This window comes from Thalassophryne amazonica, chromosome 8 (genome assembly GCF_902500255.1).
Source record: "Thalassophryne amazonica chromosome 8, fThaAma1.1, whole genome shotgun sequence".
NCBI classification, from domain to species: domain Eukaryota; kingdom Metazoa; phylum Chordata; class Actinopteri; order Batrachoidiformes; family Batrachoididae; genus Thalassophryne; species Thalassophryne amazonica.
Window position 1 is genome coordinate 94913676 of NC_047110.1, and position 18073 is coordinate 94931748.

Sequence of the window (18073 nt, forward strand, 5' to 3'; positions counted from 1 at the left end):
GGGATTTTTTTTTAATTTGCACCTTAAAATAATGAGAATATAATGACCCACGTTTTGCCACTCACAGTCACACCCACACACAGAGATGTGTACCCACACCACTGACTTCATGAATGAAACTCGGTCAATAAAGGATAATTGTGTAAAAATATAATATACAGTGGTCCCTCGTTTATCGCGGGAGTTGAAGTTTATCGTGGGATCTAAAAATAGCCTCACTACACACTTTATACACTTTTCTCAAACAGGCATTAACATTTTCTCACTTTTCTCTCGTGTGTAAACACTCTCAAAGTTCAAACCTTAGTAGAAAATTAAGATCAACCTGTTTTCAGGCCCAAACATTTGAGAAATAAAAATAGAACATTTTCCTACAAATAATTATGATGGCTTTTAGAACTAACGAATTTAATTTTAACGATCAACCTACGAGGCTGGACACATAATTATTTATAGTGACTGATCAGTATTTCACAGTTCCTCTGATCGCGCCTCTTCATCCTGGCGCCGCGCCGCTGTCGCGCCTTTTTTCACTGAGTCACACCTTGGTGCAGGTGTCTTTTTCTGAGTGAAGAACACAGTTATGGGTAGTTGTTGACGCTCTTTTTTCTTCTGGGCGAGACGATTCTTATAAACAGACACGCAGAACACATTGGGCCTCATGTATCAACGTTGCGTACGGCGATATTTGAGCGTATATGGGGTGTACGCCAAAATGGCTGCGCTACTTGGTCAATGTGGTCGTTGGCGTACGCAGCGCTGAAAATATACACCAGGTTGAGAGGTGGTGTAAATTATACGCCAAAATGAACCAGCACTGGAATCCACATAAAAATGAAAATGATCAACATGATAAACAGTGCCATTATACAAATCAATGCATACCTTACATAAATAACACTTTCTTGATTATACTACATAATAATTAATACAAATCCCGCTTTTGCGGGACTGTTGGTCTCGAGCACGATCCGTGGCCACAGCGCTGACTGCAAAGAAAGCGCTGCTCGCCTTTTTCTCCAGACTTCGAGCCTGGAGCCAGAGCAGCGCTGAGCTTAACTTTATGTGGTGTGACCGTTTTAGACAATGAAATTGATAATTACAACTGTAGTGTTGTCATTCCCTTCACCCGTGCTGCAATCAGGTTTTGTCTTCTCCATTCGTTTGTTAACATAAAATAAATAAAATAAATAAATATATTTTAAAAATAAAGAAATCTGAAAAATTAGGCGTGTCTTATTCATTGAGTGAGCAAATATCCACATGTCAAGAATTATTGACAAGAATTATTATTGAGAATACAATGGTCCCTCGCTATAACGCGGTTCACCTTTCGCGGCCTCGCAGTTTCGCGGATTTCTTTTAGTCCAATTTTGCATGCTTTTTTTTTTTTTTTTTTTTTTTACAGTGCATTGCAGTCTGCGTGTATGTTTAGAAGAATCTTCTCACCCAGAAGAAAAAAGAGCGCCAACATCTACTCATAACTGTGTTCTTCACTCGGAAAAAGACACCTGCAGCGAGGTTTGACTCAGTGGAAAAAGGCGCGGCGCCAGGACGAAGAGGCGCGATCAGAGGAACTGTGAAATACTGGTCAGTCACTATTAATAATTTCTTATGTGTCCAACCTCGTAGGTTGATCGTTAAAATTGAATTCGTTAGTTCTAAAAGCCATCATAATTATTTATAGGAAAACGTTCTATTTTATTTCTCAAACAAATGTTTGGGCCTGAAAACAGGTTGGTCTTATTTTTCTACTAAGGTTTGAACTTTGAGAGTGTTTACACACAAGAGAAAAGTGAGAAAATGTTCATGCTTGATTGAGAAAAGTGTATAAAGTGGTTTTACAGGGGTTTTACAGCCTTAAAACGTCTATAAAAATTGTAAAAAAATAACGCTGACTACATCGCGGATTTCGCGTAATACGGGCTATTTTTAGAACATAACTCCCGCGATAAACGAGGGACCACTGTAACACTTTTTTGATTATACTACAAAACAATTAATATGACGGCCGCTTTTGACACTCTATTGGCACACGTCGTGATTGGTGGAGTTCTTTTTCTTTGCCGTCTTCCTGGCTTCCTTGTCATAAAATGAGGGTGTGTCTGAAGTGGAGTCTGAATATTTATGGGCGTGTTAATTATAATTACGATTGTTTTCACCTGCCGCATTTATCAAGGTCACGTCGGGCATACGCTGGAAATGGGCAGGTGCGCACTGCTTGATACATGTCACGGCAACTTTGGTGTACTTCAAATTTACACCGTAAATTTACGCCACAAGTGTGCAACTTTGATACATGAGGCAAAATTGGACTAAAAAAATCAGCGAAACTGCGAGGGCCACGAAAGGTGAACCGCGTTATAGCGAGGGACCACTGTAAATGTATTGTAATGGTTTTAGGAGCTGCAGCAGCTGCAGCAGGATGCCTCAGCTCAGTAGCTGGAACAGAGCAGATCCGTGTAACTTTCAACACTAATATTTTGGGAATGTGTGTGTGTCAGAGTAAGTTTAATACTTTCTTGACATAATTTAATGTAATTTAATTTTACTGGCTCAATATCCAGGTCAAAATGGCATTTTTTAACACGTATTTTGCGAGCATTTTTCTGAGTGTGTCCAGTCACGGATCTCCACTGAAAATGCATTAACATCCGGGTACTTCATCAATATTTTGCCAGGTTAGGAGATGTCATGTCGCTGTTCATGAAGGGACGTTTTCGTTTCAAAGAAAAAAAACAATTATATACAGATAATATCATAAAATGCATTAAAATTGTAATCCTGTGAAGTAATCCCCATTTTTACTATATATATACCTGTAATCTGAATCTGTCTTTTTTTTTTCTGTAACTGTAGCGGAATACAGTTACCTTTTTTTTGTATCCTAACGTAACGCCCTTACATGTATTCCGTTACTCCCCGAGCCTGAGGTTGAGAACAACCCCAAGAAAACCATCCCAACCTTGAAGCATGGGGGTGGAAACATCATACTCGGGGGGGTGCTCTTCTGCCAAGGGGACAGGACGACTGCACCGTATTGAAGGGAGGATGGATGGGGTCATGTATTGTGAGATTTTGGCAAACAACCTCCTTCCCTCAGTAAGAGCATTTAAGATGGGTTGTGGCTGGGTCTTCCAGCATGACAATGACCCCAAACAAACAGCCAGGGCACCTAAGGAGGGGCTCCGTAAGAAGCATTTCAAGGTCCTGGAGTGGCCTGGCCAGTCTCCAGACCTGAACTCAATAGAAAATCTTTGGAGAGAGCTGAAACTCCAAACCTGAAAGATCTAGAGAAGATCTGTATGGAGGGGTGGACCAAAATCCCTGCTGCAGTGTGTGCAAACCTGGTGAAAAACTACAGGAAACGTTTGACCTCTGTAATTGCAAACAAAGGCTACTGTACCAAATATTAACATTGATTTTCACAGGTGTTCAAATACTTATTTGCAGCAGTAACATACAAATACATTATTAAAAATAATACATTGTGATTTCCGGATTTTTTTTTTTTTTTTTTTAGATTATGTCTCTCACAGTGGACATGCACCTAAGATGAAAATTTCAGACTCCTCCGTGATTTCTAAGTGGGCGAACTTGCAAAATCGCAGGGTGTTCAAATACTTATTTTCCTCGCTATAAGCTTTAGCAAAAAGGAAAGTTTTAAACCTAATCTTAAAAGTAGAGAGGGTGTCTGTCTCCCTGATCCGAATTGGGAGCTGGTTCCCGAGGAGAGGAGCCTGAAAGCTGAAGGCTCTGCCTCCCATTCTACTCTTACAAACCCTAGGAACTACAAGTAAGCCTGCAGTCTGAGAGCGAAGCGCTCTATTGGGGTGATATGGTACTATGAGGTCCCTAAGATAAGATGGGACCTGATTATTCAAAACCTTATAAGTAAGAAGAAGAATTTTAAATTCTATTCTAGAATTAACAGGAAGCCAATGAAGAGAGGCCAATATGGGTGAGATATGCTCTCTCCTTCTAGTCCCTGTCAGTACTCTAGCTGCAGCATTTTGAATTAACTGAAGGCTTTTCAGGGAACTTTTAGGACAACCTGAAAATAATGAATTACAATAGTCCAGCCTAGAGGAAATAAATGCATGAATTAGTTTTTCAGCATCACTCTGAGACAAGACCTTTCTAATTTTTGAGATATTGCGCAAATGCAAAAAAGCAGTCCTACATATTTGTTTAATATGCGCATTGAATGACATATCCTGATCAAAAATGACTCCAAGAATTCTCACAGTATTACTAGAGGTCAGGGTAATGCCATCCAGAGTAAGGATCTGGTTAGACACCATGTTTCTAAGATTTGTGGGGCCAAGTACAATAACTTCAGTTTTATCTGAATTTAAAAGCAGGAAATTAGAGGTCATTCATGTCATGTCTGTAAGACAATCCTGCAGTTTAGCTAACTGGTGTGTGTACTCTGGCTTCATGGATAGATAAAGCTGAGTATCATCTGCGTAACAATGAAAATTTAAGCAATGCTGTCTAATAATACTGCCTAAGGGAAAGCATGTATAAAGTGAATAAAATTGGTCCTAGCACAGAACCTTGTGGAACTCCATAATTAACCTTAGTCTGTGAAGAAGATTCCCCATTTACATGAACAAATTGTAATCTATTAGATAAATATGATTCAACTACCGCAGCGCAGTGCCTTAATACCATGGCATGCTCTAATCTCTGTAATAACATTTTATGGTCAACAGTATCAAAAGCAGCACTGAGGTCTAACAGACAAGCACAGAGATGAGTCCACTGTCTGAGGCCATAAGAAGATCATTTGTAACCTTCACTAATGCTGTTTCTGTACTATGATGAATTCTAAACCCTGACTGAAACTCTTCAATAGACCATTCCTCTGCAGATGATCAGTTAGCTGTTTTACAACTACCCTTTCAAGAATTTTTGAGAGAAAAGGAAGGTTGGAGATTGGCCTATAATTAGCTAAGATAGCTGGGTCAAGTGATGGCTTTTTAAGTAATGGTTTAATTACTGCCACCTTAAAAGCCTGTGGTACATAGCCAACTAATAAAGACAGATTGATCATATTTAAGATCGAAGCATTAATTAATGGTAGGGCTTCCTTGAGCAGCCTGGTAGGAATGGGGTCTAATAGACATGTTGATGGTTTGGATGAAGTAACTAATGAAAATAACTCAGACAGAACAATCGGAGAGAAAGAGTCTAACCAAATACCGGCATCACTGAAAGCAGCCAAAGAGAATGATATGTCTTTGGGATGGTTATGAGTAATTTTTTCTCTAATAGTGAAAATTTTATTAGCAAAGAAAGTCATAAAGTCATTACTAGTTAAAGTTAAAGGAATACTCGGCTCAATAGAGCTCTGACTCTTTGTCAGCCTGGCTACAGTGCTGAAAAGAAACCTGGGGTTGTTCTTATTTTCTTCAATTAGTGATGAGTAGTAAGATGTCCTAGCTTTACGGAGGGCTTTTTTATACAGCAACAGACTCTTTTTCCAGGCTAAGTGAAGATCTTCTAAATTAGTGAGACACCATTTCCTCTCCAACTTATGGGTTATCTGCTTTAAGCTGCGAGTTTGTGAGTTATACCATGGACTCAGGCACTTCTGATTTAAGGCTCTCTTTTTCAGAGGAGCTACAGCATCCAAAGTTGTTCTCAATGAGGATATAAAACTATTGACGAGATAATCTATCTCACTCACAGAGTTTAGGTAGCTACTCTGCCCTGTGTTGGTATATGGCATTGGAGAACATAAAGAAGGAATCATATCCTTAAACCTAGTTACAGTGCTTTCTGAAAGACTTCTACTGTAATGAAACTTATTCCACACTGCTGGGTAGTCCATCAGAGTAAATGTAAATGTTATTAAGAAATGATCAGAGAGAAGGGAGTTTTCAGGGAATACTGTTAAGTCTTCAATTTCCATACCATAAGTCAAAACAAGATCTAAGGTATGATTAAAGTGGTGGGTGGACTCATTTACATTTTGAGCAAAGCCAACCGAGTCTAACAATAGATTAAATGCAGTGTTGAGGCTGTCATTCTCAGTATCTGTGTGGATGTTAAAATCGCCCACTATAATTATCTTATCTGAGCTAAGCACTAAGTCAGACAAAAGGTCCGAAAATTCACAGAGAAACTCACAGTAACGACCAGGTGGACGATAGATAATAACAAATAAAACTGGTTTTGGGACTTCCAATTTGGATGGGACAAGACTAAGAGACAAGCTTTCAAATGAATTAAAGCTCTGTCTGGGTTTTTGATTAATTAATAAGCTGGAGTGGAAGATTGCTGCTAATCCTCCGCCTCGGCCCGTGCTACGAGCGTTCTGGCAGTTAGTGTGACTCGGGGGTGTTGACTCATTTAAACTAACATATTCATCCTGCTGTAACCAGGTTTCTGTAAGGCAGAATAAATCAATATGTTGATCAGTTATTATATCATTTACTAACAGGGACTTAGAAGAGAGAGATCTAATGTTTAATAGACCACATTTAACTGTTTTAGTCTGTGGTGCAGTTGAAGGTGCTATATTATTTTTTCTTTTTGAATTTTTATGCTTAAATAGATTTTTGCTGGTTATTGGTGGTCTGGGAGCAGGCACCGTCTCTACGGGGATGGGGTAATGAAGGGATGGCAGTGGGAGAGAAGCTGCAGAGAGATGTGTAAGACTACAACTCTGCTTCCTGGTCCCAACCCTGGATAGTCAAATGCCACCCCCACTAGTGGGCAGTGGTCGCAGAGTGCAATGGTACAAAAAGTATGGAAACAAATTGCACTCTAAATGCAATGCAACACAAATGGGACAAATAATTCATGTCAGATGACTTACAAAGCACCAATCAAATGACAAGGATCCACTCAGCCATTATATAATTTCTGTTATATGTCAAATATGATTAAAATAAGGCACAGCCACGAGTCTTTTAAGCCATAGTCTTACTAATTTGAACTTTCTATAACTTTCATCTGCTTTCACTACATGTCTTTTTCTTGAGTGCAGCATTGCTCCTAAATTAAATCAATCTTAACTTAATTCTACTAATTAAATACTTAATTAAATATTAAATGAATATAAATAATAAATCAAACATACTCATTGACCTGAGCAGCGATTTTCTCCAAGGCAGCTTGCTGCTCTGTTGCAGCTGCAACAGTGTTGCGCTGAAGTGTTATTTTATTTTTTATTTTTTTTTGTGATTGGTTGCCCTGGTGAATCCCAATATTGAGGCTCCATTAATGCTGCCTTTTGTCCATGCACTTATCTCAGAGTGAACCTACCCTGAATTGATTAAACAAACTCAAATCAGCTGTTCTGGAATCGAAAACTCAGATTTTTCTATATTAGGATAAATCAACTCAGAGTTCAGAGATAAACTCAGAGTTTGTTGAACCTCTTTTGTGAAACAGGACACAGATCATCTGTCTCCATCACCCCTGAAATCAGTGTGGAACTCTGATTTTTATGATCTGCATCTTGCAGAGGATGTACCTATAACCAGGGCTGTGAAATGAAAATTGTGAAAGCCGAAGAAAACTTTTAGGGGGTCTGGAGGCGCGGGTTTAGGGCCCGCGGCACCCCAGAAACTAAATTTATTTGTATCTAATGATATATTTTCAGCATCTCCTGGAAGAAAAAATCTCAAAAGAACTGTATATTTACATGATCTTCGATTCAACCTTTCATTTGAACTGTCAATGATAATGTTGAAATAACAGAATATGACGTGGAAGTAGGACCTGGAATGATTTTCCTTTTAATTGTAAACCAAATTATACATTAACTCCAGGGCTTAATTTGAGGGGGAGCAAGCCCGAGCACGCTCCGGAACCTCGGACGCGCGCTCTGGAACCTCTGACGTTGGCTCCGCCAGCTCTTTATCCCTTTATCTACGGCGATGGCGCCCACGCCATATTTTCCATATGCATATTTTTCTTTACCGTAACTCCACCATAGTTTGTCCAATCCGAATGATTCAAAGTGCCTTGTAAAGCTAACACCAAGGGCAGTGTCCAGGTGGGGTTGGAACGCCAAATGAATCTGAATTTCACCTTGCTACACATCGCCCCACCATTTTTTGAGGTGATGGGTGCATTTAAGCATTAAGGACCTTCCTCTGTAACTGGGACTATACGAGGTCTGTCAATAAAGTAACGGTCCTTTTTATTTTTTTCAAAAACTATATGGATTTCATTCATATGTTTTTATGTCAGACAAGCTTGAACCCTCGTGCACATGCATGAGTTTTTCCACGCCTGTCGGTGACGTCATTCGCCTGTGAGCACGCCTTGTGGAAGGAGTGGTCCCGCCCCCTCGTTGGATTTTCATTGTCTGGAAATGGCGGAATGATTTGGACTTTCTTTCCATCAGAATTTTTTCAGAAGCTGTTAGAGACTGGCACCTGGAAACCATTTGAAAAATTTATCTGGCTTTCGGTGAAAATTTTACACACTTCACAGAGAATGAGGACTGTTACTACAGCTTTAAGGACGGCTTTAAGGACGCTCGGCGTGCCGCGCTCCGAGCTGCGACGACGAGGCAGAAAAAGCCAGATTATTTCTAAGCTGATGGCTCTGTGGATACGAGACCGTCGTGTGCACTTTCTCTGGTTATCACAAGAGCTGGACATCAGTCATTTTCCGGCAGATTTCACTTTTAACAAGAGATTTTTGTCCTAACTTGTCCCATGAGACGCCGAAACGGGGGTGTTCCTTTGTCTCGCTCAAACAGCAAATCGGTCGTTATGCACGAAGCCTCCGCGCAGCTTTCCATGACAAAATCTCTTGTTAAAAGTGAAATCTGCTGGAAAATGGCTGATGTCCAGCTCTTGTGATAACCAGAGAAAGTGCACACGATGGTCTCGTATCCACAGAGCCATCATCTTAGAAATGATCTGGCGTTTTCTGCCTCGTCGTCGCAGCTCGGAGCGCGGCGCGCCGAGTGTCCTTAAAGCCGTCCTTAAAGCTGTAGTAACAGTCCTTGTTCTCTGTGAAGCCCGTAAAATTTTCACTGAAAGCCAGATAAATTTTTCAAATGGATTCCAGGTGCCAGTCTCTAACAGCTTCTGAAAAAATTCTGATGGAAAAAAGTCCAAATCATTCCGCCATTTCCAGACAATGAAAATCCGACGAGGGGGCGGGACCACTCCTCCCACAAGGCGTGCTCACAGGCGAATGACGTCACCGACAGGCGTGGAAAAACTCACGCATGTACACGAGGGTTCAAGCTTGTCTGACGTAAAAACATATGAATCAAATTCATATAGTTAAAAAAAAATAAAAAGGACCGTTACTTTATTGACAGACCTCGTATATGGTCACTGGCCACATCCTGTCAGTAAGGCCAACTGTAACTGAGCGACATATTTTTGCGGCTCTAGTGAGGGTGGAACTGGGCATGTGAATGTCATCACTGACAACGATTTGATACGCACCTTGATACACGACCAGTGATATGATACGATGTGATACGATTCACCCCTGTTCCCGACTCGATGCAATTTGATACGTTTTTGATGGCAATTCAAGTCTTCACAATGCAATACCATGCAATTTGGTGCGATACAATTAGGGATGGGTAGTGATAAGATTTTATTGACAATGATGCCATTAACAATTCTGCTTACTGACCCGATTCTTTATCGATGCCCTTATCATACTTTATTAATTATTTTTTTAGTTACTTTATACAGTTACTTCATCAGCAGCTTTATGCAGTTACTTTATTAGCAGCTACGGACAACTTGTAACGAATGAGTACGGTAATTAATAAGGTAAGTAGTAATCTAACTTTGTTACTCTTAAGATTGAGTAATCAGCAAAGTAATTAATCAGCAAAGTAAGTAATAGTTAGATTAGACAGTCAGATTATTAGCTCCATTCAACAGCTGCCTACAAATTCTCTGCAGCTGCTAATGAAGTAACTGTATAAAGTAACTGTAAAAAGTAACTTTTCAAAGTAACTGTGGCAACACTGCTGATGTGTTATTATTTGGAAACTGTGACACCCCCCACACACATATGCCAACTGAGGCCGAATGGTGTCACAATGACACATCCAGCCACACTCGGCCACTGGCGGCATGTTGTGCCACAGCTATCCACCTCCACTGGACCCCGGCCACGGAGGGCAAAGGAAATGTTGAAGTGTAGTAACATGTATGTGACATGCATACATCAAGTGCAGTGGGTTAGAACAGAGCGGAATCAAACCGAAAGCACTGTGTACCACTGCGCAGCGCATGCTGCTGCAGATATGAACAGGCTATAATATCTATAATCGACTTTACAGTACAGATACATTTCCATTTCTTCACATGGGCGACATAAGTAACGTGAAATAGTGTTCCCATATCTGTGATACCATGGGCAGCTGCGCCTCTCCGTGGTCTCGTGCAGTAATGCATCACTGCACACATCAGAGCTGAACTGATCTCATCGCTGTAATATACGCATTATTACTTAATCACCATCAAAACTCTGTAGGAGGGATGAAGTGGAACTGTGTCGCCAGGCCATGACAACTAGGGATGTCCCGATCCGATCACATGATCGGATATCGGGCCCGATCACATGGTTTCAGACTTGATCGAAATCAGACGTTACATCCCGATCAGGAATCCGATATAGATTTTATCCTCATTATTTTGATCAGCGCTATTTCTGGCTCATTATTGCAGATTAATGGGCCTTTCACGCGTCAGAAGCGTGCGTCAGAGGCGTGAGACACTTTGCTTTTTAGAGGTGTCAGAAGCGTCGCTTTAGCTCGGCTTTTGATGTGACGCTTCTGACGGGAGTGCGCATTGCCGCTTGTTGGCAGGCTGACACAGTCAAAGTTCTAGCCAATCATTTTTTTGTTTTTTTAACTGAACAAAAGAAAAAACATAAGTTCAACTGGACAAAGGTGGGGGAGTTACGCGCGCAAAGTTTCTTTCGCAGAACTGCTGTTTGTGTGTTTACGCGCTCAGCCTAACGCCTCGATGGAATGACAAGAGGATGATGGACACTTTCCCACTGAAACTCTTGCTCAGTCATCCCTCCGTGCGCAGCAGGACCCGGTGCTGACCAAGTCCTCAGGACGACGATCTGTCATCTGATTAACAAAAGAAAAAAAAAAAATTGTCCTGTGATCGTTTGTCTGCAAAATGGAGTGAGACGAGCACACGAGTGCGCACGAGCGATGTGCACACTCATCACATTTAGGATCGCGTCTTAAAGAGCTTCCGTCTTCATTCACGTTCACTGCACTGCTCTGAACTTGTTGAACACTGATCAAGCATCAGAGGGGCACACTGAGGACTGTCAGGACGCAAATGTAAGTTGTTTTTTTTTTCCTTTTACTTTTCAAGTTGACTTTTGACACTCTGAGCTGTGACGTAGTTTTGCACTGTCCAATAGGAACGACGCGTCTGGCCAAAACACGGAAGCCTAGTGGCAGAAACCACTGATCTGTACAAATGGTAAATGGACTGCATTTATAAAGCGCTTTTCCATCTGCATCAAACGCTCAAAGCGCTTTACAGTTATGCCTCACATTCACCTCGATGTCAGGGTGCTGCAATACAAAGCGCTCACTACACACCAGGAGCAACTAGGGGATTAAAGACCTTGCCCAAGGGCCCTTAGTGATTTTCCAGTCAGGCGGAGATTTGAACCACAGATCAGTGCAGAAACCACGTGTCTGAAGAAAAATCCTTGGAAATGTTTTTTTTTGTTGTTGTTTGTTACCTCAAAATTTCTGATTACTGTTTAAAAAAGTTTAGAACACTTGTAATTAAAATAGCTAAATCAATAAATGGTTCTTTAGAAACCTTTCATCTATAAATTAAAACCACCTGTTATTTCAGATTAGATAATTTCTTGTTTAACATAAGGAACCTTTGACATTTATTTTTAGACAAATAAAATAACATGTAAATTTGTACATTTTTTTTTTAAGTCTGGTAGATTATTACTTGATTGTTCAAGCTACCTCAAGGAGAAGTGCACTGTTAAGTGATAAATAATAAAATAAGGTGATTAAAATGAAATTATTATATATGTAGCATTTGTTCATTGTTCATTCAGTTTTTTAAAGTATCGGTATCGGGAGATACTCAAAATCAGATGACTCGGAATCGGATCGGGGCCAAAAAAACCTGATCGGGACATCCCTAATGACAACATTAGTAAACATGAATCTCACCTCGGGCATGGAACCAGGAGTGTTTCACAGTGCAGGGTGGACAAGATCCAGGAACCACAGCCTGTGGTGAACAGCCTCTCACCCGTCTGCTGTGTGCAAACAACCATGGCAAAAATAAATCCCATGTGATACTCCAACCACACATCACCATGTACAGAGTTGTGTTGTGCTACTTAAGTGAGCAAAAACACACAAAAAAGAAATTCAAGTTCACTGGAAAGGCTGCATCTGACTAATCCTGTGTGCATGGGAAAGCTGGCAGTAGGTGTCCGGTAGCTGACAGCAGTACATGCGCGTGCACATGCAGCAAAGTTTCAGCAGTGTCTAGTTGTCTAGTTGTAACGGTGTCTAGTTGCTGACAATGGCGCGCACATGTAGCAGCTCATTCAGCCATTATGAACACACACACTGAGCGATCATTTCATCATTTCAGCATGTGAGGTCAGCAGCGCTGGGAAGGGGAGGACAAATGTAGATGTGATTGCATGAGTGAGTAATGCTGTGTTTACACATAACGACGACAAGTCACGAATGCCACGAAGTACACATTCTTGGCCGCTGATCACAAATGTGATTATTCGGGGCAGAGGCGTCAGGTGTCCTCAGGAACTGCTGCAACCTGTTACCACACATTACAATTAATGGCAGATATTGCCAGAGAATTATCAGGAACCATTACGCACGGTCAAGAATAGTGTTCCGCGTTGTTACGCGCTATTGCGCGTAACAGCACATCGTTAAGTTCTGTCACGTTGTGAACGAGGTGAATTGTCTCCACACACACCCATATTCATCCAACCGAATTCAGATCGCTCCAGTTTTTCAGAAGAACTTTGTGACTGCATGTGTAGTTGGGCTCTGTGCCATGGAGTGGCGCAGAGAGGAGGAGGAGGACAGCGCCAGATGTGTGGCTTCATGCGGCTCTCGTCTGGCGCATTTTCCCAAACATCAGGCACATGCAGCAGGTGGAACACCTGCAGGAGCGCGCTGAAGAGCACTGAAATTTGACTTTTAGCCAACTTGGTGTCAGCAATCAAACTGAATGTTGTGCAGCAGGGTTTAATTGTGCGCACGCAGTCTTCCTCCGCCGGACTGGAGGAGGTGCAGAGATGTCGGGCAGCACGTGAGTCTCCTCTTGCTCCTCTGGTTCCTCTGGCTCAAACTCATTCTCCCGTTCGTCGGTTACAACAGCAGATGGAATACCTGCAGGAGCATACTGAGGAGCTTCAGCAGGAACTGTGGAACGACACTTGGAGGAGAGTTTAATTGTGCACACGTGACAGAAAACTGATTCGTTGTGGCGTGCAGTGAAATGTGACGCCTCGTTACAAGTCGTGTCAAAACTTGACAGTTGCCGTGTCACTTCGTAATAACGCGTGACAGTTTGGGCTCCAAGAACCATCACAGGAACCACTACTAACGTTGTCACGTTCTATTAAGGATCAATACTCAAAGACGGATCAATACGCTCAGTTGTGACCTCCATGACGTGAGATGAGGGTGGTGTGTGACATTCGTGGAAGATTTTTTTGACAGGCAAAAACATGCTCCACGAATATCAAGAATATCACGCACCAACATGCACTATTAAGAAACGTATTCAGATGCGTTAAGTCTCATTAAGAATGTCAGGAATGTGTCACGAATGACAGAAAAATGACATTCGTAACGCGTCTTGCTTATGTGTAAACGCACCTTAAGTGACCGCACCGATGCCGGCTTTGACACATACGGTTTGGGTCCAGTCCATACATTGGTTGTACGCTGATGTCCAGTACTCGTGTCGCAGACCGAACGGTCCCCCACTAAAAATGGGTCCGTCCTGCCTTCGCTGTGCATGCGTCATTTGGGACCAAAGCAGCTCGTCTGAGATGGACTCTCTACACCCAAAGCGAACAAAATAATGTGATTATTAACCCTATGGGGTCTGAGGGCATTTTTTGGACAGTTCACTGGCCTGGCATAAATGTTTTATTATTGCTGTTAACAGCTCTCCCTGCATCCCACAATCATGTTTTATGTCTTTTTTTTTCAGGACAACCTGTGCTTTCATAATATATATGTTTTTGTTGTGTTTTATAAGTGTAATAAAGGTTTACAATCAAAAATAGGCAAGGAAAAAATAAAGCGAAAAGTAATTTTCCACACACATTTATTCAAAACACTCAGCAAACTATAATAAACAACTGTTTTGACACTTTATAAAGGTAATTTGAGGTCTTGTGTGAAAGACTGAACAACAAAAAGGTTCAAACAATAAACTCAAATGCACATTTTGAACAATATTTACAAAATGATCTATGTGTTTTGTTGTCCATTGATATGATAAACAGTGTTTTATGCAGAGAAAGCAACAGAGTTATCCAGTAACATTCACATGCAAACTATTGGAGCAATCCTGATAGTTACACACTCTTTGTTTGAGCACATGAGATTGTCATCAGAGGCTCTCTGTCTGCTCCTGCTTTCACTGATCGCTGTGCGTAATGGTGCAGGGCACACTGAGTATGTACTAATAGTATGTACTCATTGGAGCACCCAAGGGGCTATTCAAACGGGCCAACTAGTAACATATCACTCCTGAAAACGATCTTTGGCTTTTCATGTGAGGTAAATCTGCCCTATGATTGGATTTTGGAAAACAAATGTGACGGTGAACCAATTCCGATTGGACACTCACATTGCGCACGTCATCACACAGCTTCTATGAGGAGTACAAAGATGGCCGATGGCTGGCTCGAAAGTCCGCGGAGTTAACTAAGTTTCTATCTCATATCATTCAAAAGTTATTTATAATTTAGTAAACCTTGGTCTTAGCCGTCGTACACGATGGCGTCGACCCCAGAGGGTTAACCATCAGATGACAAAGTAAAACATCTTAAATCATTCTAAAGTCAGTTTCAAGCAGAAAAGAGGCCGTTTTAAGCAGAAATGAGGCGATAATCGGTGAGTCACTACTGATGCTTTGAAATGATGGAGGCACAGTGAACGCAGCTGCAGCTTCTGCTCTGATCGCTTCCTCCATCTTTTATTATGAAATAATGTTGAATTTATGTGGAAATGACTGTTGTACAAAAGCTACAGATATCTGTTGCTGAGACAGATGATTACTGGAGTGCAGTTTTAAGCAGAAATGAGGTGATAGTCTGTGATCCAGGGCTGACCCACAGAAATGATGCATGCGCAGTGAAGGCAGGGGGGACTGATTTTTAGGGGGGACCATTCGGTCAATGACACTGGCAGGGATTGTGCAAAGGAAGGAAACAGTGCTCCCTCCTACTCCATCCGTGTTTGGCATCCAGATGTTTGGACTTGTTTGGTATTCAGTACCTTTTATGGCCATCTGACAGCAGTCATTGTCATCTAACTGTTGTCTAAACACACTGTGGATGCAATCGTGCAGGTGTGGACGAGGTAGTCTGGTCAGGATCCGCCCACAGTCTACACGCATCTTTCCTTCCCGACTGTGTTCAGATTATGGGCATTTCTGCTGTGTCGGTCTGTTCCTGCACATTCTTGCTATGTGTGATGGGGGCTTTACTGGACGAGCAACATGAAAAATAGGGACAGTGTTTTGTCCTTGTCTAATTCAGAAAAGCATCTGTAGGTATTCAGGAATGACAATCGCCTGCTTTACCATCTTTGCTTATGTTTGCTTGTTAAATAACTGGGCAGGAAACAACCTTAAACATAAATAATTTAATTAATAAGTAAATAAAGTCACCCACCTTCAAAGTTTTCATGCAGATTTTCTACAAACCCTTCTCATTTTAAACTTCTGAATTTTGATCAAACTCTAAACACTGCGTTGATTTTGAAAATCATACAACATTCACTGCATGCATTAAAAACTTGCATTGTATTTTTTGTTAACAGAAAACCCTGAAAGTACTTCTAGTAAGTAAGTCCCTTCGGCTGCTCCCTTGTTTGCACTTGGGGTCGCCACAGCAAATCCAAGGTGGATCTGCATGTTGAATTGGCACAAGTTTTACGCTGGATGCCCTTCCTGACGCAACTCCACATTACATGGAGAAATGTGGCAGGGGTGGGATTTGAACCCGGAACCTTCTGAACTGAAACCAAGCGCATTAACCACTTGGTACTTCTAATATTGCATTAATGCGATGGAAAAATCTACTGCTGGCTGTGAGAGTGCCAGCTGTTCACTGTGAGAAGGTCTGGGAGCATGCCCCAATGCCATGTGTCACCACATCCACTACACCAACAGGGGGAACTGCCTGGGGTCCTGGATGGCAGCTACAAAGGCAGACAACTGGTCCATCCCCAGCCTGGTGAAACATGGGTGCCCCCCCTTGGCCTTTTCTCATTGCTAGGGACCACAAAACTGAGACACCTGCATGCTGGATCGTGTCCAGGGAAGTAGGCCACACAGCCAAAATGTCGCAGTGGATGTTGCCTCATAATACAAGCAATATTAGTAAATGTTAGACACAAAGTCATGAGAGTGATACCCAAGGATTCCTATGAGGAGACCTAGTACGACAGATACCAAGGCAATGGTAAGAACCATAGAAAATTTAAAATTTACAGCTTTTTCCACTTGAGCTGCAACAAGGACAAACCAGATTATGGATTATGTAATAACAGTTTCACTACATGCCAAATTCAACAACATTATTTAGAAAATTGCTTTTCATGCAGGCAGTTAAGCTACATTCATTTCCTGGATGCAGTGAAGAAGAAGCAACTCGGCATTACAAGAAGTGTTGGCTCCATCTTCGGGTAAGATCTCTGTCCATGTCAACCCCCTTCATTTAAAAAAAACGGTGAACTAAGAAGAATCTAATTGCTGCTCTCTGCTGTACAAAGACACGTGCATTATGCTCTAGCACAGCACAAGACACAAACAATTAAAAAAAAAAAAAAAACACTTCCCAGTACCACCAGTGACTACTAACTCCAAGAAGGAAAACCTGTATTTTATAGATTTGGGTGTGTGTGTGTTATGTGCAATGCATGCATACTTACTGGTGTAGTGCTACTCATCTATGATAAAGCACTCGCTCCAAATTCTAAAAAGTAAAAAAAGTACATTTTTTCCCCAGAAGAAGGATTTGTGTGTGCAATGGTGAGTCTGAGTGATAAATGCTCCACTACCTGTGGAACTACAAAGCGCTGGAAAGATCCCACACAAACCTGACATTTGGTCACTCCATGTCTTCACAAAGGCGGATTCATTCATGTTCGATCACCTCTGGAATGTCTACTGTGGAATAAAGGAGCAGCCGCACATCACAGGCCTTTCAATCAACCACCGGCACCAAACCCCCTCAGCCCTGTGATCATTTTAGCTCATACATAATCACATTTCAATTACTGACGGGAGCGCGGTCCTCGCCTCCCAACACACCTAATCTAATACATGTGTTTCCAAAAAGACAGAGGGATGCCTTGTTTGGACTGAAAAGGGGGGAGGGGGGGAGCATGCATCAACATGCCATGTCATGCAGAAGCTATAAAAAGGGATGCCACAGTTTTCAGCCTGAGACGTTAGCGGCTATTTTTAGTCTCACGTATACTGGATGTGGCGCCTGTAGGAGATATAAACACTGCCGGAATCAGAGCTGGAGAGGAGAAAAGTGGGAAAGGGAAGAGAGGATGATACAAGATCCATGACACATAGATGGAGAAGGAGTGGAAAGAAGAGGAGCAGGGCCTCTGGATTCCTTTCTGCAAAACCACCAGATACCCTCAGTCATAAAATCTACCTCTGGCCCCCGCTCCATCCCACCGGGTGAGGTAATCCTTCAAAATGTTTTCATCTTTCTTCTATCCTTTAGTTCTCTCTCACTGCCTTCTGTTTTCCTGTCGTTCGCGCTGCCACCCTGTCTCTGTGTGCTTAGCGGCCTTGTGTCATTATTATGGGCCAAT